A 26151-nucleotide genomic window follows, 5' to 3' on the forward strand; every position below is an offset into this window, starting at 1 on the left:
GACCTGCCAAACCTCACTGAGTTTAATAGATTACATCTTGACATTGTCGATGTTGATGTCAATATTGCACTTCTTATTTTGTGTCTGCTTTTGCAGAATTTTTTCGCAGAGTAACAGAGTTTAACTGAGAGGGTGACTAAATTCATTTTCACATGCATGCGAGTCAAACTGTGAGAAACGGAGCATGAGAAAGAAAGGGTGGTCCTCTTTCTAGTTCACATTAACATGCTTTTCACAGAACATCTCTCTGTTTAATTCACTTGGATTTCATTCACACCTGACATTAAAATATGCCTCCAGTATACACATTACGTTCTATTTCCTTTGCTAAAATACAGATGTCACACTATTTTGCTCATGCATGCAACAATGTTATGTCTGATGCTTTTCTAAATTGGATTAGTGATTTGGTTTGATATATATGTCAAGATTGATGTTTTTCATGCAGGCTGTACATAGACATGGGTTTTTAATGTGACTAAATGCACCTGTGATTACCTCCAGATGTTGTTTGGATTGTTTATATTAGGCTGAGGCAATGTTAATTCTGATAGAAAAGGGGGCACGGAAGTGAAGTGTGTGAATATATATATAAAGAAATACAACATGTGTCCACAAAATGATGCAGAGTGGTGTAAAGACTTTGTCACTGCGTGTCCCCGTAATTCAGAAGCGAGGGAGTGAAGGATAGATCAAGAGTGATGGAGAGGAGGACAGAGGGCTGTGTTTCGCCTCAAAGAGCCACAGATGGAGAGTGATGATAATGCAGTAACACGCAGAGGGCAGAGAGAGAGAGGAGGAGGAAGAGGAGGAGGAGGAAGGGAGAAGGAAAGAAAACACAAAGTAGAAAGGGAGGAGGAGATGAGCACTGTGTCAAAAAAAAGGTTTAAACAATGCACTTAGGAAGTGAGAGTTGAGTTTGTGAACACAAGTTCAAGGCAGGCTTGAAAGTAAAGGTCAGACTGAGTGACCACAACAGAGCAAACAGTGAAAGTAGAATACTCCTAACCATCTTTGTCTGATTTTAAGCTTGATTTTTATCAGAAAAAAGACATTTTTTCCTCATGATCACACACTTATGTTTTGTGACTTATGCAGTCAAATGGACGAATGGATAATACTTAATCATTCTGGTAAAGAAAGCAACAGAAAAGATAGACGCCACTGCACTTTTCCTCACGGTAGACAAGGTGATGGGAACAGATCATCCAGGAATTCACTTCAGAGTGAAACTTGTATCCAGAAGGCAGGAACACAGAGTACTAAGAGGACACTCTCTTGCCTGAGATCTAACCACCAACACAGGCGGTTGGGATTCACATCCCTTTCAAATCTGATGGTAGATGTTTGATGTGTTTGTGCCTGTTTCCCTGGTTAGGATGCTATTTTCCCACACAAAAGGATTAACAAAGCGATTAACTAGTTAAAATGGCTCTACTATTATACTGGCACTTAGTATGGAATGAGTTAATTATTTAAAAACAACACCCAGTAGATTACATGGTAACATAGTGATCATGGCGTTTAAGGCAACACGAGTATAGGCTCACCAAAACTACAAATGGATTGCACACGCTCACGGCCCTCCTTGGATGAATTATAACAACTTTGTCGACCCTGTGACTTTTCCTCTAACTCCACCATTAAATCAAGTTCTAATTTGTCCAGTGCGTGCCAGTCCAGTGCTCGCCAAACTAATGACAGTCCTCAGTCTCAGCTGTACTCTGTGTTTTGTGCTAATTAGAACATATTAAACAGTTAAGACAACAAACAAAGGTGGTAATCACTGCAAAACATCAACATCTGTACCAAAACACTACGGTAATTGCTGTAAACATTTGTGTATTTCTGTGGTGGTTAGCATCCGTGTCCATCCCAGCTTTATGTTTCTGTCACTGTTACATTGTGCATGCTGTGCACATATAGTATACATCATGCATCTACACTACTCTGTGTGTGCATGGGAAAGTACAATCTTCTCTTTAGATGTCAGTATAGTATATAGAAAAAAAACTGAGCCGAACATGTTGAGCCAGCAGTGTGCTGTGATATGCTTGTTAAACACACAAAGTTTGATCCATGTGCTGTGGCTCAAGCTTATTACTTTTGCACTTGTTTGCTCTGAGATAGCTTTTACATATCGTTTGTGCCACAAAGGAAAACAGGCAGCCCATATGCCTTTCATTCCTGAAATTGAAAAGTGCATTGTGGGAAAAATAACTTATCCCCTTTTCTTCTTGACATGAAAGAGACTTATTCAGATTTTGTGTTGTGATGTTGTTTCTTTTTTTATATAGTGATTCTCTTGATCTTGTCCTTACACCTGCTTTTGATGCTTTGTGTGGATTTGTCTGAGTGTATCTGTGTGACAGTGTCAAACCCGTGTGTGTTTGAGAATTTGTGGGCATATAGATCTGAATGTTTTGATGTCAGTTGTTTGTTTTTGTCTGTTTGGTTGAGCTCCCTTCTATTCTTCATGCACTTTCCATCCTTTCCCAGCATGCTGTGGTGAAATTTGAACAGCAGGATATTCCCTCCTTTATCTCGCAGTCATTAGTTCTCTACCAATGTGTGTGTTATTGTTTGTTCCTTAGTCCAACTTTCGTTAAGCTGTGCTGGACTGTACCATCACCAGTTGATAGTGGTTGCCAGGCAGATGGTGATTTTAAGGTGTACAATGAAGCAAAAGTGCAACAGGGGGTTGCCTTTCCTATTGGTTCTATAGTCCAGTGTACACTGACGACAAACATCAGCCATTGTTGTGTTTATATTTTTGTTCATTCAGACTACCTGTCCATCAACATGATTGACGAGGTTAAGGGGCTACTAACTAGATGCTAACTCATTCTTCTATGTTGTGATACAAGCTGGTACAGGGGTGAAATAAGCTGGTATTTATATCATATACATCTGACATAACATGACAGGTGTTAACAAGCACAGGCCTAACTTATAAATTGCACATTTAACAAGGCCATATTTTCCTATAACCATCTATGGACGGCCACTTAGAATACCAATCCTCTATCAACACCTATACTTAAACAATATAAATATAGATTACCAATCCTTCTGTCGGGCGGTACAATCATATGTTACATATTGTTGAAACATATGTCAATACATCCATTTGTCCCTTAACCATGTGTCATATCTGGCTCATGTCTGACTTTTTTTCCTTTTAACACCATTAGTTTTTTTTTTTCCAGCACACGTGCATGTTCTGAAATTATGGCCCTTGGCCTGGCGCTTAGTTGAAATCAGAAAGTAATAGCAGTAGTAATGTTATGTTTTTGTTCATGATTAATTTACCATGCCAGGGAGACCACAAGAGTTGTAAGTGTGCCGCTCACTGTGCGTCTCCTTTTCTTCCCATCATGACTCTTTGCCACATTGTTCCCCTTTTATTCCTTTCAATGCCACTTTCAAATCCATTCTCTTTATTGGAGGCAAACAGAGAAAAAAGAGAGTGAAATTGCTTTGATGTGTAATAGATACTCTGCTATTCTGTGTGAGGGGCATCTCAGCAGAAATAGTGATTTTTCATTCTTTCTTTCCTCTTGCATACTTTTTGTCTGTATTGACTTTTTTTCAGACATGAAAGGGGGTGCAGATAGAGTCTGTATTGGGTGTGTGTACATCCCTGTGTTTGTGTGCTTGACTTTCACTTTACATCTGTGTAAGTCTCCCCGAATCCTTTGAAGGGCATCATGAATACAACTTTTGTAATCTTAGCAATAAATGGCAGTCTTTACCATCTTCATTTAAAAGAGTTACCACAAGAAAGGAAGTGGCTTCTTTGAAACAGCCCGAAGAGGTTTCTTTCTTTTTTGTCTTTTTAAACCTTTGCTGTCTTGAAGGAACATTGATCACAGCAGCATGCCTTTCTTTCCCCTCTCTAAGGGTAAGGTCCTGGGAACAATATAGTGCTCATGACTTTAGATGTATTTGGAAAAAATTGTTAAAAAATGATGGAGCAACTTGCTTGTGTTGGTTGAAAAGGAACTTTTGATTTGTCTTTCTGTTTGCATTTTACTCTGAGAGTAATAAATGAATGACATTCTCTCTGAGATGTCATTCATTTATTTAAGTCTAAGTATAGTTGTTGCAAAATAGTTGTTCTAGTTTGGGGGTAAATTGCTGTCCCAGATGATGGAGTGGATGGAGTGCACCTGAATAATCGCAAAAATAATCGGCGGGTATCCGAGTATCAAAATACTAGTTTCTTGCAGCCCTATTTTCGAATTAGGATTAGGCACCTGATGTGGATGCTGTTGGGGCATCCTCCTTAAAAAGGTTTCTGGCACATCCAACAGAAAACCCAACAGAGCCAAAAACTCAATATTGTATATCCTCTTGTTAGTATAACCCAAACTTTTAGTTATGGGTTATGGGTTATACAGACAAGAGGATATGCAATATTGAATTCACAGACATAAGACAACATCATTGATTGATCTGTATGGGTGTGGTTTATTTTAGTTGACAGCTGTGGTGGTTAGCGTGGTTGGACATTGTTTACATTTGAACAGATGCTGTTGCTGGTACCTGAATTTTGATACTATTTTTGTAAGGCTACTTTACTTAAAATATATGAATGACATCATAGATTGTGGAAAAAAAACACACATTCTTCAACGACCTGGTCCAGTTACCTGCTGATTAGACTTTGTGAGACAGCTTGACGAGACCACCGGGTGAAAAGTATCCTATTTCTCAATATTTTGATATTATGAGTTTTTGTGCCACGATATCTCCTGACACTTCTAGATATATTAAGTAAATGCTCAGAAAATCAAAGCTTCATGTGAAGCCTGTTTTGAGAGATTTAAAATTCAAAAGCATGGAAAGTTGGAAACTTGGTAAATATATAAGTAGAAGGTAGAAATAGAACAGTAAAAAATGTTTTTATTATAATTTGCTGCTTATTGATGTTTGAGAATTCTCATGTATAACAAATTATAACATTTTTTGAAGTTTTTGCTAATGGTTATAGGTAATATTAGTCTCCAGGAAATGAATGTTTATATCCTCTGATTTGATGGAAACACATTTGTGTATGTGTGTGTATGTGTGTGTGTGTAGGTGGTCAGGCACTCAGGAACGGTGTCATCCTGTTGCTATGAGACAGCTGGTCTCACCAGAGGGGGCGAAAGAGAGAAAGAGAGAGAGAGAGCATGGTTTGGTAGTGCCAGCTGTAGACTTTTGCAGCTCATGAGCACATTTTTTTGAATGCCAACTTTTGGTTAGAGATAAAAACACATCACATGGTGGTGATTGGTTTACTGTAACACATACATTGAGTTTTGGTCAAAATGACACCAAATGTTAAAAAGAAATTAAATGGAAGGGATGAATGAACATGATAAAATAAAGCTGGAAAAGGTTGTTTATTGGTAGTAAAAACACTGCATCAAGTTTCCCAGGACATGGTTTGTCCCCTTATGATGACATAGGGGCTACATACCTAAATGGCTTGTTGTGATATTCTCTAATGGAGAAAGGCAATAATTAAGGAGATGTCTATTCCGATAATATGTGGGTTTCTAGATATCTAAAGCTAAAAAATAAAAAATAAAAAAATATGAACACTGAAGACAAAGAGAGGGGAGATGTCAAGGACAGAACAGACAGAAATTTACAGAGAAAGTGGCAATTCAGATGAAACCACAGCCACAAGGCTGCAGGAGCACGGAGAGCAGGGGATTTAAAACAAAGAAATGTCTCTCAAGAAGAACACACGGCCATTCAGACACAAAAAGAAGTATTCATGGCGCAATAGCTGATATGAGCCAGTCCAGGGAACAACTTACACATGCTGCTGCTATTTTTTGAATAGCTGAAATGCATTGATGTTGGGAAATACTCGATGTGGCACATCCTTGCTTATGGCACCCTGAACCTGCTGTTTCTCGTTTAATCTTGATTGATGGCTTATCCTCATATCTCGATGCCAACCTATATTAAGACACCGCAGATGTGTCTGATTATTTTAGATCTCAACAAGAATGACAGCTCCAGCTATTTCTGCAAACTCCGCTCACACATGACAGCTTTAAAAAAAAAAAAAAACAAACAAAATTTAAAGTGGTAATATCCATCTGAACTTCTTCATGTGTTTGTTTACTCAAACCATACCTTACAGCAAATGCATTTATATTATTTATATAAATTATTTATTTTTGGTACTTACAGATGATATGGAACCAAGAGGAAAATTGAGTAAAAAAAATACCAATCCCCTGAAGATCATCATAGTTTGGAATGAATCACACTTCTTGAGAACTATGGTTATTAGTTTTGCCTCACATGCTTTTACATGTATTTAATATACATAACCACAGGAGGGCTTATAGTTGCATTTAAATGATGTAATGACTACTGTTGTTTTCCTGGTTGGGACCATTTACATAAAACAACAGCTTACAAATAGAATACAAACCACAATGTAAGCTTGGATTCAAACACTATTAGTGTGTATACAGTTTTCCAACTGCTCCACTGTTGACATCATTACTTAAAAACATATTGATTTACTTCTTTCGTCTTCTTTTTCTTTAATCCAGCTACACCTCCTCTTCTTCCTCCTCCTTTCTGCCAAGCCCCACTCTCATCTCATCATCCCTGTTACTGTAGCTTCTGTAAATGTCTGAAGGAATGGGGTTGAATTTGAGTAAATGTAATCCTTGAAGGAACTAAAAAGTTTAGATTTACACTAGGTGATAAAAAAGCAGGGAGACAACGAATGTAAAAGCAGAGCAAAGACTGAAATGACTGGAAGTGTGTGTGTGTGTGTGTGTGTGTGTGTGTGTTTGATGGACAGATCGAGACAGGGGAAAGCAGTTAATCTGTTGTGTTCATATCTCCATCTCTCTTCTATCTCGAGCTGGAAGCAACAATATGATGATTGGAATATGATCTATATAGGTTTGGCCTTGAGTAGGGATTGCTGTTAGACCCACACACACACTACACACACATACTCACAGAATGTGCTGTTTTAATCTAGCATGCATTTAGGAGACAATTTTTTCTTGTCCTGTAAATATGTCACCAAGCGCTCCTCTGTTTTTTCTTCTCGTCTTGTACTTTTCTGTGTAGCTCTCCAAGACACAGCCCAGCCTCACAACGCCTTTAGTCCACCTTTGTGTCAACTTTTGCACCCCAACCTTCTCCACCTGCTTGTCTCTACTTTCCCTCTTCTTCTTCCTTCTCCATCTACTCTCCCTTTCATCTATTCCAACACCTTTCTGCCTTCCTGTCGTCCATTTATCTTCCCACCTCCACCCTTGCCCACACCACAGGCACAGAAAAGAGTGACCAGAAGGCCAAGTTCGTGCATGCCTGCGTGTGTGTGTATTGTATACGTGTGTGTGCAAGTAATAGTGCATGAGAGCCAAGATTCTGTCACAGCTTGAGTGGTCTGACTTTTCTTGCTCTGGATCAATGAACACAAAGAATGGTGTCCCACTCTGCCCCTCGGATTCTATGTGTGTGTGTGTGTGTGATTCGTGTTTGGATTGGACTCCCCAAACAACTGTATCTAACATATTTCTTGTCAGCACAGTGGTTGTTAGAGTTGTGTTTTTTGTTAGTGTCCACAAAATGTTAGTGTGTGAATGTGTGTGCATGTCAGAGTCTTGTGACCAGTGACCTATGTGGCTGGAGGCCTGTAGCAGTAATCTTGCTGGGGGTTGGATGAAGAAGTGGGAGGGTGGTCATTGTAAGGATCAATATGTCAGCAGTGCACAGTTGTTCTCTGTCTTTCTCTCCTTTTCCATGATTGTGGCCTTGTCCCACGTTACTTTTTCGCTCCCTACGCTATCTTATCTTTTTCTTTTAAATTGCATCTTCCTCATTACACTTTTTCATTTTTCAATCCCTCATTTCGTCTGTAAATCATCCACTTCCCTTTACGTATCTTTCTTCTGTGCCAGCTTCCTTCCCTATATTCGTCCCCCATGGCCACTTTCCATTTGGTAAATGTATTTTTCCCACTTTAAATCACTGTCTTCATCTCCTCTCGTCGTCCTCCATCTCTCTCGCTTTCTCTCTCTCCTCACTCCCACTTTCTCTCTCCTTCGAAGGCAGGAGGCTATTTCTGTGCATTACTAATCTGTCATCACTGCCCTATGACAAAAAGACATATTCTACTTTTCTCTCTCCCAAATATCTCATCTCAGCTTTTAAAACTTCATTAGCATGACTGTTTAGCAAAGCCTGTACTGTGGAAAAAAAAACTTTGATCTCCCAGTGTTCCTTCAGTGATACAGTAGTGTCACTGTATGCTTTTTTTCTCAATAGAAAATATGGTCAAAAGATATTGTAGCTGAACTAAATTGTCTTTACCTGTGAAATTCTAACTTTCTGACAGAAGAAGTAGTGAATTCATATTTTTTTTCCAATAAAACTCCTTTTGGGAGGTAGTTTGGTAGGTGTAAATGAAGAGGTCAGCAGCAAATCTTAGGATCTTAACCTAGGGGACTGTGTGTTCTCGACCACACAATATTTCCTTTCACCTCACACTGCAATCTTTCTTTGACCAGGGTAAAGCCAGGGTTGGTAGTTCTGAAAAGCTAGTTGAAAGAAGTACCTTTATCCAAATCTCCATCCTAACCCATCCTTGTGACTTAACCCCACATTTAAGCTGAGGTTTGCTTTACATGTGGCCAATTTAACATGGGAGGCGATAGACTTACCTTTGGAACCGGCCCCTAGAGAGGCTGCAGGGGGAACTCCAATTTGACCTCTTTGACATGCTATTGGTTGAGGACAGGGACCAATCAACATCTTGCAGTCCACCCGGCAGCAACTGGTAGCCATTTTTTCAGAGTTACAGTTGACATACTTTTTTCAGAGCCCATATGTAATTCTTGTTTTCAGTGTGTACAGACATTGCATTTAAAAAGAAGTAATGGACTCCAATTTGGGGGTAAAATACAAAACGTCCTCTCTAGAATCACTGTTTAGTTTGTCCACAGGAACACATGGCAGGCTCTGTGATGGAGGACCTGCTCCCTATGTGGAGATTAAGGGCTTATTCTGCTCACAAAAACACAGTTTGTAGTTAAAGGTTATTATAAACAAATGCCTCCCTGCTAATAGATCCTCTAAATCCAACACACCAGTTCTTCACTGCTGTGAAGGATCAAATGATCTAATCATACAAATTACGGATTTTGGAGGGCGCTGACAAACATACAGTAGGTGGTGAGAACAGCATTTCTCCTTCTACTTTTACATTTGTTTTATAGAATATACATCAGTATTCCCTCCCTTGATATTTCTTTTACCTCATTTCACTCTCCACTCGCTCTGTCCGCCATGCTTTTGAGGAAAGAGTAAAAAAGAAAAAGGTGTTTGATCAAAGCAATTGTTGGGATAAGACATGACATTCCAAACCACTTGATGAGTGGTGCACGCTGGCAGGTGCTCCTACATACAAACTAGTATAGTGCACGTACACACACATTCTTTTTTTTCTCCGCTGCTCTTTTGTTGAAAGGAAGATTCAAAGATTAGCCTGAGGCACTCTCTCTCCTTCACCACCACCCCCCAACCTCCACTTTTCTGTCTCTTTCTCTCATGATGATTTAACTCAGTGTCAGATTCTCAAAGCACAAACATCTTGACGAATATAAGCATGCTGAGAGACCCCGTGTGTGTGTGTGTGTGTGTTTCTGTGTGTTTGTCACATGAGACCATGATCACCAAGTTTGAAATCTGGCGTCTCTAGGGCTATTCTCTCATCCATTCTGGCTTTCATCTCCCTTCCCAGCTTGTTTTCTTCCCTCTGAGGGACAGAGCTTCCACCTCTCATTTCTTTAATTATGCTTTTTTAATTCCAATAGGCCTCAAGCAATGTTTTCTGAATTTATTAGTCTTTCTGACATACAACATAAAAATGTCCCTTGAAGAGCTAGCTTGTGTATATATATATATATATATATATATATATATATAGTATATAGTTGAAAAAACACGGGATGCAGTCAATGTAGCTGAGAGTGTTTACATTCAAAATATTATATGTTTTGTTTACCTCCTATATAAACAGCCCCAGGCCTTCCTTTGGGTTGTAGGTTATGTAGTACATCTATCCCAGATGTAACAGAACTGTTGAGGTAAAGACTATTCGCCATCTCGGTCTTTTCTTCATTAAAATTCCCCTCACTTCGGCTAAAACGAACGAACAGCCAGTCATCCAGTCTTACTCTGGATTCACTTAAAATATCAACAAAAGCACAAGGTGGCTACACTGCATTCACCCTGCTGAAACTCTGGCTAGCTGTTAAGCTGTAAATGCTGAGTGGCAGCACAGGTTTTGGGTGTTTACTTTTTTATTTAAAGAATCAAAGTCATTCAGGGTTTTCTTTGTGGTGTTTTCTCTTCATATTATAAAGAAGAGAGATTAGGTTCATTCCAAACCCACATGGCAAAGTGGACATGGTAAGAACCCACCCTCAGATTTTCACCCAGGGTTTGAGTTGCCCCTTCACTTTATCTAACATAATCTCATGAATTAATGCCATGTTTGATCACAGAAACAACTTATGGACATGTTTAGACTGCATGGCCTGCATCAAAACAGACTTTGTTGCAGCTGTCCACCCAGACACCGGCGCATGCTTCAGGAACGTCACTTTCGCTTCACCTGCGGTGTCACATGTGGTTGCGATTAGGCTTTAAAAACTACTTACTGGTTACAACACAAAGAATAAAGGACAGGATGACAGTTGAACATACGATGCCAGTGTGGGCTGACCCCTGGACTGTGGCGGGACAGGCAGCAGTGCTCAGCTGATCCCTCTTTCCCTTAGTACTTCCCTTGGTTTGCCCTAAACTGTCTCAGCCCCCTTGATCCGGTGGGTTGGCACGTCTGCACTGTCTCTTCAGATTGTGACATGAAACACTTTTTTTCTGCTGCTGCTATTTTCATCTGCCATTGTGATAAGCCCCAACACCGACAACAGATATGACACAGTGGTCCTTTCCGAGGATTGGAAGTATCAAAATCATATTATAAGGTGATGAAAGGCTGTTTTACTACTTCTACTTTTAAATCCATTTGCTGATTAGTTCAGCTGCAGATCACCTTTCAAGCTAAGCAAACCCTTTCATCTGCAAAGAGTTTCTAGAGCCATTGTCGCTATGTCTAAACAGGGCTAAGAATTACGGGCTTCATGGAAGAGGTTCTTCTCCTTATATAGATACAGTGTTAATATTTTTCTGCACCTCATACAGGTTGGGAAGTGTGTATCCCTCGAAATGTAAATGTGAGCAGGAAGGGTATGTGGTTGGACAATTTCTAAATAAACCTGAGGCAAACATGCTGAGAATGTATAAAGTAGGGCATCCATACTAAAAACAAATTACAATAAAAGAAGATATTATTCATTCTGATGTAGTGAACCACTTTGTACTGACACCAGAATGTGGTCCAACTTGACATTTATTAGGGAGTGTAAGTTGATGTGGCAGATGCTGCATCCTCACTAGCCTTCACCTGATTAAGACAGCTGAGTCTGTGGTGTAAAAAAATAAAGGGGACATGGGGAAGTAGTGCAACTCGGCTGCTGACTAAGATCTTCAGCTGTAAGGAGCTGTTTTGGAAGACACATTAATTCAAGCTCCTTTAGTTCATAAGGAGGTGAGTACATTTATCACCAAATGCTTTCTTTTTAATTAGCTGTACAAACTGCATGTCAGCATGCCCCTTTGTTTCCGGTTGCTGCGCAGCTGGAGTCTTGTTCTGTTTTGTCACAGGAAATACAGTGTCCCCATCAGTTTACTTTTTTCTGCATTGTCTAACTAATTTCAAGCATTTAATGACAAAAGGATCAATTTGTTTGTGAGAATGGGCTCGGAGCTGTCTGCAGGGTGCCATTTCAGAGGTAATGAAGAAGGATATGGCTTCAAATGATAAAGGGAAGCCACGGCTGCTCTTCATAGAGGAGGGAAGTCGTCACTCCACAGCAGCCATGCTTCATAGAAGCTGAGGATCAGGGGAAGCATGCCATAAAGCTCGGTTAAATTAAAATCAATCACCTCTGTTGATTGCTGTTTCTTAGCTTTGGACATTTTTGCCTTCTTGTAACGCAGTCTTGTTCCCTCTACTAGTATCTCCATCTTCCATGTCTCCGTCCCCCTCTTTGTGGCCTGGTTTACATGCCTTCTAACCTGCTGTGATTGCCTGTTTGAATGCCTACTTCTTTTGCCTACAATTACAACACTTGAAAAAAATAGCTGAAGTGAAAAGTTGTTATAGTGCTCATTTAGTCTTTTAGACACACACAAATGGGCAGGTAAGCATTGCTTTAGCACTATTACAACTGCTGTCTTTATTTTTTAAACCTGCTGTCTCCCTCCTCCACTGTGACTTGACTTTAGGTGGGTGATTTTTATTTTTTTTTGTCTGAGCCGATGAAAGACATGCTAGCAGAGAATTGATCTGCTCTGTAGGAGGACAGCATCTGTAGAAAAGCCTCCCCTGCAGCCACACCCTTTTATGTGTGGGAATACTGTGTAGGAGTGTGTGAGCTTTGCAGGCCATGTGTGTATATATTTTACATTTGTATGTGACTTTTTGGTTTGTGTGCTTCTGCTGTATATGGTTTCTGCATGTTTGTAGGTGGGTGAATGCAGCTAACCAGCTTTTCCCACACGCCTGTGCATGTGTGTCATGTAAAATTGTGTTTCATTTATTTATTTTTTTCCCATGTAATTGTGTGGGACTCTTTTTCTGAAATTGTTGAATGTGTGTTCGTGTGTCTGTGTGAAGCAGATTATAGTCTTTCACCCATCGCTGAGCACACAGCACCCGTGGGCTCACTTACTCATCCTGGTTCTTTGCACAGTTTAGCTGGTAGTTTCACATCGCCACTGCCTGCTCTGTCAATACTTATCATACAGTGGGAAACCCTGCCAGTCACACAGGCGTACGCACTCTCATCTCCTTTTTGCAAATGTTCTCACAAAAAATATGTATTATTTTCCATCATAACACACCACTTATCCTGCAGCGACTCAGTTTTCAGAACCCACTGTTTCTCAAACACAACTGTACACCTCCATTCCTGAGGAAGCAGATGTCCTGCCGTTCTGTGGCAAACACAGACAAATACGGCAACATGCAGTGAGCTGTAAGTACTATGCAACAGTGTGCTCAAAAAAATTGCATCCTGTCATCACCAGAAAAATGTAATATGAGGTTGATTTTTCAAGTCTATGAAATAGACTAATTTTGCTGTATTGATCAAGCACTTAACAAAAATTATGCAACTGTGTTGAGGAAACACAACTCCTAGTTGACAGGTAACAGCGGGGTTACAGCCACCAACCTCCCCTCTAGCCTCTATAGGCAGACTGTTGCAGCTTGTGTCACACCATATGTTCCATATGTATTCCATATCGACTTATTAAACACAATTTTATCATTTTTGTACAGGAAATATACATACACAAAATCATATTTTATGGACAACTCTTCCACTCACCAAGAGTTTTGCCACAGTGACTTTTGTATCCTATGACATCACGCGCATACGCTCTATGATAATATACTTAACACAGTTCTATGCTCCATCTGAAACGATGGTTGACTCATACTTGACTTCATAATCCACACTTGTCCAACTGTCATACTCAATTTATTAGGGTATTAAGAGACACTATTTACAAACGTGATCACTTCCTGGCTATGCTTAAATTGATTTCTATTTTAAATTGATTGAATTGACCCCCAGACAGAGACTGGCTTGATGATGTAAGCTTAGTCCAAATAGCAATCAGTCAGTGTCTATCTTAATCAGACCATTTCCTGCCCGTACGCTGACTCCAGAAACTTCTCCTTTCAACTTATCTCTTTCACTTCCCCTTGTCTGCTTGCCAGACTGGAAGAAAGAGCAGTGGACTGGGCAAATGCCTTGGCCTCTACAGAGTAGTCAGACATACAGGACGCAAACACACACACACACACACACACACACACAAAACTATGCAGCTTTTGTTTGGAAGTGGTTTCATCTTCAGCCTATTATTTATAGTCTGCTGGTGACAGCTCACCACACTGTATAGAGATCTGGAGTGTGTGTGTGTGTGTGAGTTGTGCCACTCAGCACTTTGACTGAGTATTGAGTAGGCTTTCTATCTCTTTCTACACCAGGGACTGAGGAAAGTGGTTAAACGTATTCACACACATGCAGGGTTATGTTTGCCTGTCTGTTTTAAAGGCTGTTGAGTTTGAAAGCAGGTTATGACTTACATTAATGCAGTAAAACACTAATAATTATATTGCTTCTATTCTAGATAAGATGAGCTTTTTTTATTTTTGTTTTGTTTGTGTGGGCTTTTATTGACTCTTGCACTGTGTGCCTTTTTGGGAGTAATGAATGGAGTGAATTAAATGTTCCTGCCTGCAGAAGCAATGCCGCAGTCATTTAAACAACCTTCCTGCTGCTCATAAATCGTTCGTGTGTGTTACTGGACTATTGTAAAAATTGAATCTTTTGAGGTCATTTTTTTTTCTTCTGTCCCATGTCATTGATTATGCAAATATTCACAAAGACTGAAGAGTACGCTTTAAATTCAGTCAAAAAATCTCTGTTAGCGAATTTAGATGAACGGCAGGTGCTGGATTATGCTATGAGATGTTGTGACAGCCATCTGTGTTGACAGGTAAGCCTCACACCTTTTGTGTTGGTAATTATATATACAAAAAAAAAAAAAAAAACATTTGGTAGCCAAAAGTCTTAAGCATCTAATCAGGATGCCCCGCCCAAGCTGCTTCCTTTTGCAGCCTACTAGGAACAGCCAGCTGGATAGATGCCCCAGGGCCAAACCAGGACCAGCTGGCCTGGGAAAGGCTGGCAATCCTGGAGGAGTAGCTGGTGGAGGCCTGGGCATCCTTGCTCATCCTGTTGCTGATGGACTGAACAATTTGAAGAGTGAATGAAAGTTTTTGCACAGTGGCGTTCATCCCTGCTGTGAACACTATCAGCTTAAACATGTTGCCTATTTAACAGATCGGGATGTGTTTGATGAAGTAGCACTTTTGGATATGTTAATTTGTGAATTAATATAGAGAAGTGTTAATGTGAGAGCTTGTTGAAGCACTAGTTGATTAGGCACATTTGTCACAGAGTATATGACGGCACTGAGGTTGCAGCCAAGGTAGGAAGAGCAGCATCTGATCACAGCTGCATATAGTCAGTCTAAACAACACTGCCCCTTTAAGGTTCTCGCTGCCTGTCCCCAGAATGGAGGTGACAATGTAAATGGTGAAATTATCAATCTGCTTAATTAGGATTATATAACATTTCTTTCCATTTGATTTCTATCACTGACTTAATGTAACAGGGCTCCGTGGCTGTCATATTTTTTCCTTTTTCGTCTCTATTAGTTCAGTGTCAGAGTCACATAATGAGCACACTGTATTTTTCTCTGACTGTTGCAGCCAATTAGAAATGTCCATCCCGGCAATGATTGTCACAAATATAACTCAGGGCATTTTTTGGGGGGGAGAAAACGTAAAGACTGCAGAGAGCAGATTCCCTGTTTCGTTCATTCCAGCTCCCTCTCCCCCAGTGATCATTGGTTCTATTGATGAGCAGAGTGAGTCTCAGTACATCAATAAGATCTTCAGTAAGAACTCTTCTATCGATTGGACAGCCTAGATGAGAGGGTTGCTGAATAAAGCAAGGCAGGAGAGAAGCGGGATGCAGAGAAAGAAAGTCAGGAGGACGGTCTCAAGCTCATAGCTCCACGTCTCTAAAGAGAGTAACGAACAACCTTCCATCTTGTTCTCAAACACCTTCCTCCCTTTCCATTTTTACTTTGTGAAGCAGGAAGCTACAGATGGCCTAGTACATCAAAGGGCATCCAAGGATTCCTTCCCTTTTAACTCTTCCTCTATTGAAGTAAATGAGGAGAAGGCTGAACAAGCATGGATGGAGGAGCAGGGATGGGAATGGGGAGTGTTTAGGGTTAAAGAAAAAACACTGAAAAAGGATTTGTGAAGCTCCACCTTTATTTACATGTTAAATGACATGGACACTATGAACTGCATTGGGTGGGTCATGCTGTTGGCCAGAGATTAAGAGATAAAGCAAACCGTAGTTACTCATTACTATATATATATCTGTAAACATATTTCTGCAGTTTCCTGAGTAGGAGGGTCCTTAATATTTTATTATTATAGTTGTTATCATGTGTAATGTTGACACTCAGTGACCTAAAGTGCATATTTTAATGCTGTGTGTGAAGTTATGAAGTTTTATTAATTAATTTCCACACGGTTTACACACACACACTGTTCATGTGATTTTTTTTCCCACCATGTTTGGCATATTTTATCTATAAACATTTTAATGAAATGCCTCCTGCTAAGGATTATATGTGGAGAAAACATTGGCATTTCTTTCCTTTTTTTCCCCAACATTGAGCTGCATATATAAATAGTGTGCTGTTAATTATTGTCAAAATTGAGCTATCTGCTTATTCCATTCCTCTAAAAATATCTTGAAGTCAGGCATAAACCTTCCTGCCAAGCTTGTCATTAATTGCACTGAGAGGTAAGGGGAGAAAGAGAGGAGAGGGGGGAGATGAAAGGAGATTAGATGAGACAAATGGAGAGGAGAGGTGATGAGGAAGAGAGAGTCGCAGAGAGGTGAATGGAGTGGATGAGGAGAAAAAGGACGTGGAGGAATAGAGGAGAGGATGCAGGTAGGGTGAGTAGAGCTGAGAGAACGTAACTGCAGCAGTGCTGTTAATTGAGAGGGAGAGGGGACACTGAGTGGAAGAAGTGATTTTATTTCTGACCTTCCTCCCTCTATCCTTCTCCACCTGTTTATTTTAATCGTACCTCTCATCTTTTCTCATCTGTCCTTTTACCTGCCATCACTTTTCCAACATTATGTATTATGAGTACTAGCAGCAATAAATCACTGTGTGTGGATGATACTGCAGATTTATAATAAACGAAGAGGTCACTGCTTTTCATGCACCTTTACCACAAGCTTTAACTTTCTGCTGCAGACAAGGTTAAAGGTACAGTTACACAAGAAAGAGGTATGTTTAGTGTTTAGGCAAACTTCCAGGGAATGAGTAGAATTCCAGGTATTGACCTGTGCAGTGATTGCTTTGTCAGAACAGTTTCCCTCTATTGATCGCCATTAGTTTGGCACACATAGCACTCCTGTAACACAAACAACATGTTTGAGCTGTTTGTGCCTCTGTACAGGCTCCAAAAAAGTGTATAAATAGTTCAAAAGAAGAATTTTGAGATGGCCAAGCACACATGCAACAGTGGTGATCCATATTCCAGTTTGTCTAGATTATTACTAGTTATTTCATTGTGATAAAAACTGACTATAAAAACTTAAATGAATAAGTATGATGCCATATTTTGTATTTTTTTGTTTCTGTTTATTGCCAACCATATGGGTAAAAATTACAATAATAATAATAATATAATAATATCTGGCTGACAACCATCCACCTCAAAACCCACATGTATGTAACATGAGGTTCTTTTCATTCAGGGTTACATACAAGTGCCACTCGGTGGAGGTTAGGCTGATTAAGGGGTGTGTGTCAAGTGAATTTGCACCATTATGCACACTTTGCAAGGCAACATTTCTGCCACATTTGGCTACTAGGGACCTGGTCTGAACAATTAACCATTAGCTAGATGACCTATGGACAGGGCATCGATTGCTGTTGAAACTGTAATAATGCTTTTGTTTTGTCCCTACTAAATAAACATATTAAATAAACTACCATGAGAGTTCCTGCCCCTCAACTACACTGATGACATGTGGGTGGCAGATACTCACACAGCGGTTGCAGAGAAATATGATATTAGATTGATTTTGATGATGGGTTAATTTTAACCAGCTGTGAGGATTAAAATAAATATTAAAAAGTGCCAATGAACACGTCTGTGCTTTTCTACAGTAAAATTCAACATAAGACGCCTTCTGGTGTTCCTGTTTTCCAGTAAAGGAAAGCTCTGTATACGTCAGGCCCTCATGCCTCGAGTACAAGCGCCGCAAATCTGAGCTTAGGCACTTGGCTCTAACGCTTCGCCACCGTGACTAGTAAAAACATTAGCTTCAGTGAACATCACTATCACTAGTGTAATGACATGAACATTTCCCCGGTGAAATGGCCGGTATTCTAGTCTAATGACACCAGTGGGATGTGGTTCCCTTTTAGTCTAATCTTGTACAACCTTTGAACAGGCCAGTGGAATGTAATGTGTGGCGTGTAATTCTCATATCTCCATCCTTTCTCTCTCTCTCTCGCTCTCATGCAGTGTTTGATGTCTATGTCTTTTTGTCCTTCTGTGTTTTTCCAGCCCCAAGTGGCTCCTTCTCTCTCTCAAGTCTTTGTTCTAAAGTCGCCTCAAAGACCATTGAAAGAACTTAAGTTGTTCGATTGGATGAATACATTAGCAATTGAGTCCAATTGTTAATTGTCATTTCCTTTTACAATTTTACTTCCTTCAACTCTGGAAGCTCAGGAACCAGCTGAAGTTGAGCAATTCTATGTAGTTTTATTTTAGTTTTTTTATTGAGATGGTGCTGATACAGAACACTGTGCATACAGTATGTGCAGCTGTGCATGATGGTCATATTTTCATTCAGCAACCCCCAAGCTTTGGTGTCTTTCATCTGATGCCATCAAGCTAGTTATATTTTTATTAAAAAAGAGTAATGTGTAGGCTTATTATACTTCAGTGAATCATTTGATTTTCACAAGCTTAATGTCAATTCACTCTTTATTTTATGTGTTGAATGTATTTTATATTACTTTGTATAATGTATTGTGTAATGTCTTTCAATATGCCTAACCCTGACAGAAGCAAATCATCGGTATGAAGAATGCACAAGGTTTTCAAGGAAATTCTGATCATCATCAAATTATCTAATTAACCGTGATACCTTGGTGCCCCAAACATCTGAGGTCCTCTTAAAGACAGCGGGTAGGTGCTTTCAGAAGCATCAGTGTCTTACAGTGTTACAGTTACTTACATCAGTCTGAATTCTTTCTCTTGCTCTTTCTTAAACAAGTCTTGACCTTTTAAACAGACCTATGGCACCGAAGCAATGCAATGAATGCTTCCTGTATATAGTTTGGAAAAAAAGAAAAAAAATCAATGTCACAGTAAAACCTTTCTCCATATTTACACATCCATCCGTCAGAATGGAAAGCTAGGGCGTGTTTGTTCGATCTTGAAAGACATGTCTGTGTATATGTGATGGAACAGAAAAAGGAGGCTGGACTGTTAAACGTCATTTTTAAAGGTGTTTGCTTGGTTTGTTGACAGAATGTGACCTGATCGTCTTCCTCTTCTGCCTTCCTCTTCCCTTTCCTTCATATTCTGCAGATTCATGCAAATATCTGTTTATTTTAATGATACAGACTGTAGGAACATACAGTTAAATAACTGTCTCTACCCTTTCCTGTATTTCTGCTTAGTCGTGCATCACTGAGCATGCTAGCAATCTTGTTTTGTAGCAAAAAATTATAATGAATAAGAAAGAAAGCTGATTCATTTTTGATTAATTGTGCAGTATTGTTAACTAATGGCTGTAGCAGTTCTGTTGATTGGATCTTTAGTCACTGAAGATATTTACTAAGGCATCAAACAGCATTCATATTGTGACTGTAGGATGTGTTTGTTACAGTCTGAGGTTATTTCTTCTCATAACAATGCAACAGTCATCTGCTGCTGTAAAGTCCTGCACATGTTGTCACGATGTCGACATGAGAAAGACGTTTGTTTCATTTCTGCCTAATTGCTGTGTATTTATTTTTCACGATGCCCGATGGGGCTGCCACAGATCTAATAACACTTGTTTGACACATCAACAAAATGCATCCGTCTTTTCAATGTGACCACGGGGATGCTCCAGAATCAACAATAAAGATCTGGCTCTATTGAGTTTATGTAATTACTTATTCTTCATGGTTCACAAAGCCTGATAGCACACAAGCTGGCTGATTGTTTGGTGCATAAAAAGTACATTACAATGAGCGCTGCAGTGATGGTGATGTTACTGAAAGAGTGCATGACTTTTATTATGCTTCTTCTGTGTGGATCAGAATTACAGTATAATTACACATTTTTATAAACAATTCAAAGCTGTTCATCGCACAAACTTAAACGTTCACAGAAAACAAAACAACAATGATTTAGTTACAGATGTGAGAAAACTTCTCTTCTTCTTCAGGGTTCTTGCTTGCGACCAATTTGTTTACTAAGTGGTACTGTCATTGCCGTCACATTATTGCACATCTGTCAACAACAGAAGAGCTGATTTCATACAATACGTCCTGAAAAACTTCAAGTATGAATGCAGCTCCGTGGCATTCGTGCACCTTCAATATTGACAGCAAGAGATGCCGATGAATGTTTGTAAGGTTGCGTTGTAAGGAAATAGTTCAGGGTCACAATATTCTTTAGATTCTTCACAAAATGCTATGATTTTTTTTTATTATGTGGTAAAGGTTATGTTTTGATTCCTCGCTGCACCAACGCGTCTAAAGTTATTAAGTAAACCTCAGTCTTGGATATCGTCTACAGCCGCACTGAATGAACACAACAGGGTGGAATTGAAGTAGATTTTTTTTTTTTTTTTAAATTGCAAGGCCTCCATGGTGGCTTTTTTATTTTATAGTTCTCATCAGAAAGTGGCAGTACAGACAGGATGAAAATAGCAAGTGGTTGTCAGCTCACCATACACTGTTATCCACAGGGAGTATATACTGTCACAGCCCAGTCTCACAGAGAAATGTGGCAGCTACAGCAATAGATGTAATAGTTTTTAAGGTTTCACAATAATTTACCAGAAATTACGATGTTGTTAGGAGCTTATTGTTGGGACATTGGCAACTTTGAATGTAGGGGTAGGATAGTCAAAAAGTAAAAAGATTCCTCAACAAACCAGAAACCAGAAGTATAATGGCCTGTTATTTGTATTTGGGTCCTTCAAGACCCAATTGAGGACTTTCGCTCTTCTGTGTACCTAAACAGAAAAGCCTGGTCCTGATTCCATCAGGATTTATGTGTCCTTAGAGAAAGCACTTAAAGCATTTATCAGTTTGGAGAAACATACGTTTTAGAGGCTGAACCTCACTAATGAAACTATATAACTGACATTGATTACCAATGGATTGGACTCTACGTCCCTTTGACCTGATTATATTTGTAACGACTGCTTTTTTGGGAATGCAGTAATAATAGTGGAAGCTTTTGGAAGTGGATTGCTAATACTAATAAGGTAGTATTCATCCTGGCAGACGTTTTTGGTTTCATTTGTCTAAAACGTCGGGTTTTTTTATTTGGGCTACATCCAGTTTCATCCACTTTAGTTTTGCGATTTATGAGGATGGCTTCAGTCAGAGGACCTAAATCTAAAAAAGTGATACACATCACTGGAATCAAAGACTAGACTCACTTTAAATGGATGCAGGTTATTTAGAACGTTACTGATCCACGTTCATAACCTATTTATGCAAACATAAGTTTTGCAGTATAAATATTCTAAATGATTACACCAGTCTAATCTAACTGTAACTGATGCATCTTTATGGTGGTGCATGTTTGCCCAAGGATTTTACATCACTTCTTATTCCGTAAGATGTGACTTCACAGACTTTGTCAAAATGAAGTCCTAATGCAAGTTTAGTTCAACTAGGAGCAAATGATTTTACCACAGCAGCAGCTTTGAAGTAACGCTGGACTTTAACCCATAAGGTTTTTTTTCCCCTTTCTCTCTCTCTCTCAAGGATTTCTGCACTTCTCTCTTACTGGAATGTTAAAGTTGGGGCATGTAGTGCACACACACACACAGAGCATAGCCGAGTCCTAGAGGGTGTGGAGTGATGACAGTCAGAGGATGAATGACCTAGCAGAGTATCACTGAGCTGACACTTTGATAATTACATGCCAATCACACACTCTCATTTCCTCCATCGACATACAGTACACACATGTCTTTTTTTTTTTTACAAACACAACGTGCAGACTGGGTTCATGGAAGACATGCATGCACTCGTGCACGGATCACAGTCTGTTCATGCTAAGGTGCACATGTGCGCTCTGCGTTTAGTGTGTTTTTAGTGGCAAAATTTGATATTTAGGCGGACACGTACACACACACACACACAGATCTAATGTATTTTCCGCATTGCGTCTCTCTCTCTCTCTCTGAATTTCTAACTGTGTTCATTTAGAGGTCTCATCAAACTTTAACTAGGCAGCATAAACAGCTTCAAATGGAATAAAACACTACAGCCAGCTAAAGTGGGACTACAGACTCACACATGCATCACACAGACACACACACTGTACGTACACTCAACATGGAAACTTTATCGAGATACAAGCATGCATGGATGCTCCCTCTCACACACACACACAGTGTACACACAGACTATGAACTGCAATCTTTCACAAATTAGGGATGTGTGTTCATACTGTAAATACACACACACACTAGCAGATGTTGATATTTATGGTAGTGAGTCTCATACCAGCTGCCTGTGTGAATGTATGTGTGTTAAGAGACAACATGAAACAGTGAGGGATTAAGTCTCATCAGCTCATGTGCCGTTAAATTTTTCACATTTGCTGTCACACTCACAGCTGAAGTTCTTACTGTGTCTTATCACACACACAAACCGTGCACTGTGGTAGGTGATTTCGTCTCTTCCTGTCAGCCAATAGCACGTCAGATTCCCCCTCTCATTAATCACCACTAGACTCATTCACCCAGAGGCTGCCTTACGACTTTATTGACACCTGGCTCTTTAGATGATGCAAAAGCCCCCCCTTTAAATCTCAGGGCAGAACGTATGATTGGTATTCCTAGAGGTGAAGGTGGACATTCATTGGCTGCCATGATCAATGCAGGATGTCTCAGAAAATGAACGACAGCCCTCACTTGTCAACTTGCTCTTGCTTGTTTGTTTCAAGGTCCCTGGATAAAATGGGACACACTAGGCTCAATAGCCGGGAGTGTGGAGTGGAGTTTGCAGGTTTCTAACGCTGCTATCAAAATGATGTGTAATGTGAGGCCCAGACATGTTGATGGTCCCCTGCTCACTGCAGTATACGTCATAAACCCTGCCTCCTCCATGTTGGTGGATGGGACATGGATCCAGGGATGTTTTATGGCTTATTAGAGTTCATCAAACTGATTTGTGTTCAAAGCTAATCTATAATATGTTTTTATTAGTTATTTTTGGATAAAAAATGAAGGTGTAACGTTGTGGTCAGGTTCCACTGGAGATGCCATGGTGCTCTCAAACGTTGAGGGACCCCTACTGCCAGACTCTGGCAAGGCCCATGTATACTTTGTATAGGTGTGGCTGCATCATTCATCTTTATATACAGTCTATGCTTCTTCAAAGCAGATCATTATTAAGTTTTGGAACTATGTGCCATCTTAAGAGGTAAACAGGAGTGTTGTTGTTGTTGTTGTTAATAGGAATTCAGTAATTCAGTCTCCTGAGTTTTTAAAATATATTTGTCTTGTTTGGCAAAATGGCACAATTAAAAGTATGCTGCATTAACTGTGTACAGCTCTGCTTGTGTGTCACACTGATAAAAACACAGACAACTCTCACTGGACTACTACTTTTTTTTCTATAAATGAGGTTAATCCACCTCCCACAATTAGTTTGCCTCCACCATCTCAGTGAAATTCAAGAAAAATGTGTATATTCTAAAAAACAAAAAAAATAGACTACAGTTAATATTACTCTGTGTTATCTCTGTGTTAATAATCCTGTTAAAGTTATGTGCAGTGTGCCAGTTACGCCTCAGGTAACAACATGACAGCTGACCTGGGTTGAAGGTTGTCAGAATAACACGGCACACGGTGCACTGTGTTTGAAAGTGAGCTGACCAAAGAAACTGTACGGTGGACTAATTCCTACCAGCAGAACCCGTTGTTTAAAAATTAAAATCACTTTTTACACAATGTGCTTGCTCACACTGTTCATAATCAGACTTCAAAACCACACCGATCACTGAAGTCTATCTGTATGCTCGCTGAGCTTTCATGAGAGGATTCCTTTTTGTTTTTAACCAAACCATCTCTTTAAATGATTCCCAGCTGCTGCCAGCTTCACTCTCAGTTAAGCATATTGTCTTTAAAATTATATTAAGGCAACTGCTTTCCATCTAATTTTGACTGCCATGGTTAGCAGCGGAGTCATATTGTTTGTTTATTAGACGGGATTAGTGCCATTTAAATCTTGTAGCGTGACGGGACAAATAAAGGTTACTGGGACTGTATCCTACCAAGTAGATAAGATAAAAGAGGAGATAAGTGAGTGTTTGGATCTGCACAGGACATTTAGGCAGGTTAGGTGTTGAGGAAAATTAGGCATCATTATGGAACCATGCCGAGGAATATTAGTAGAAGACATTTAAGAAGTCAGTGAACCAATTTCTTGGCCACAAAAGTGCACAGCAGAGAGAAAATGAGTCAAGGATATACTCATATTTTAGTACTTAATTACCAAAGATAAATTTAGATATTACCAACATTTCATGTCACTGTTTTATAATAACCAATATTAACAGATGATGCCTGTTCTATCCAGTTATTTACTGGGCTGAAGCTCCTTGTTGTAAAATTGAGTTTACCGTTTGGCAGCATCTCACCAGTATGAAGTCAGAGCTTGTTTTCAGGCCAGCTGGCTCACATGCCTTGGCTTACCTGTCTGATGTAACTCACTGTAACACCTGACTTCACTGTGCAGCCATATGGCCCTCAGGTGTGCATGTGTGTGAGTGGGAGTGAGTGATGTCATGATGTTTTACCTATGCCAAACTCTAATGTGTGCAGATGACTGAATATGGCTCATAGTACCGTAATCGGTTTAGTATGTGAGTAGTATCATGGTCAGCATTTCTTGCTTTCTTTTTTGCAGTTGTGAAGATGCGGCCATGTTGGTTTGGAACTAGAGGAACAGGTCCGTGTGTGAAGAAGTGTGCTTAAGCAGACATGAATCCATTTGTATACTGTATCATTTTGTATGAGGTAAAGAGGCAGCTTTGTCCTCAGAGACAAGGTAAGCTGCAGTGTTTTGTCAGGCAGCAAATTTGTTGAGATCTCAGGGTTAGTGCTGTGTGACTCAGAAGGGCCCTGAGGAGAAAAAATAGGAGAGCCAGTGCTCCCATGCAGATTTTATCCTCTGTTTAGCTTGAAAAGAGGAACTGAAACAAAGTTGTCATGTGTCATGGAAGTTTAACGTAAGAAATCCAAACTGAGAACATGTTGATGAATCAGTCTGTTAGTCTGTTGTTTTTTCACTTCATCCTTGCTTTGACTTGTGTTGAAAACAATTGAGTAACTTTGTTTCCCCCCCTGGAAATGTTTAATTTTCTACATGAAAGAACTCAACTTTAAAATTCTGGTGTATGTCATAAAAACCAATGAACACACTTTTTTCTTTATTTGCATTATTTACCAGCCCATTAGTTAGAATCCTCACATGTCTGAGCACATCACAGCTGTGCGAAGTGACAAATGAATTAGCTGCACTCTTTAAAGTAATGCTTTTGTTTCTTCATCCTAAAATAAATGCAAATCTATAAAAAAATGTGTCATTTTTATGCTCACTTTGCTTAAAAACTGTTCAGAACTGCTTCTTTTTTTTTATTCCTCACCCTCGGCTCAAAATGTCACATTTGTAAATGTGCAAATACTGCTGTCTGCGGTATGTTTTGCGTGAAGCTTGCAAGTGTGTGTCTGTTTGCCTACTTGTGCCCCTCCCCCTTCCCCCTGTATCAAATGTCACATCTGCCTGATTAAATGGCACTGACTTCACTTAACACAGAGACTCTGCTGGGTCCCACTTCTACTTTAATACAATTCTCACTGTGTGTGTCAGGAGACAGATTGTCCATACACACACACACGTACACAAATGAACACACCCATGGCAGGAGCCAGTGATAGATAGAGAGTATTTTCTCTTTTTCTTCACATACAGACAGACGCATACAGAGCACGTCTCGGCACGTCCCGGCATGTCTATCTGTGTTAAAGCTTAGGTCCACTTGGTCTAAAGTGAGTCTTTCTCAGCAACTGCTCACGTCTCTATCAAAATCAATAGAGAGAATCGGTC

The sequence above is a fragment of the Parambassis ranga genome, chromosome 1, assembly GCF_900634625.1.
Source record: "Parambassis ranga chromosome 1, fParRan2.1, whole genome shotgun sequence".
Lineage (NCBI taxonomy): Eukaryota > Metazoa > Chordata > Actinopteri > Ambassidae > Parambassis > Parambassis ranga.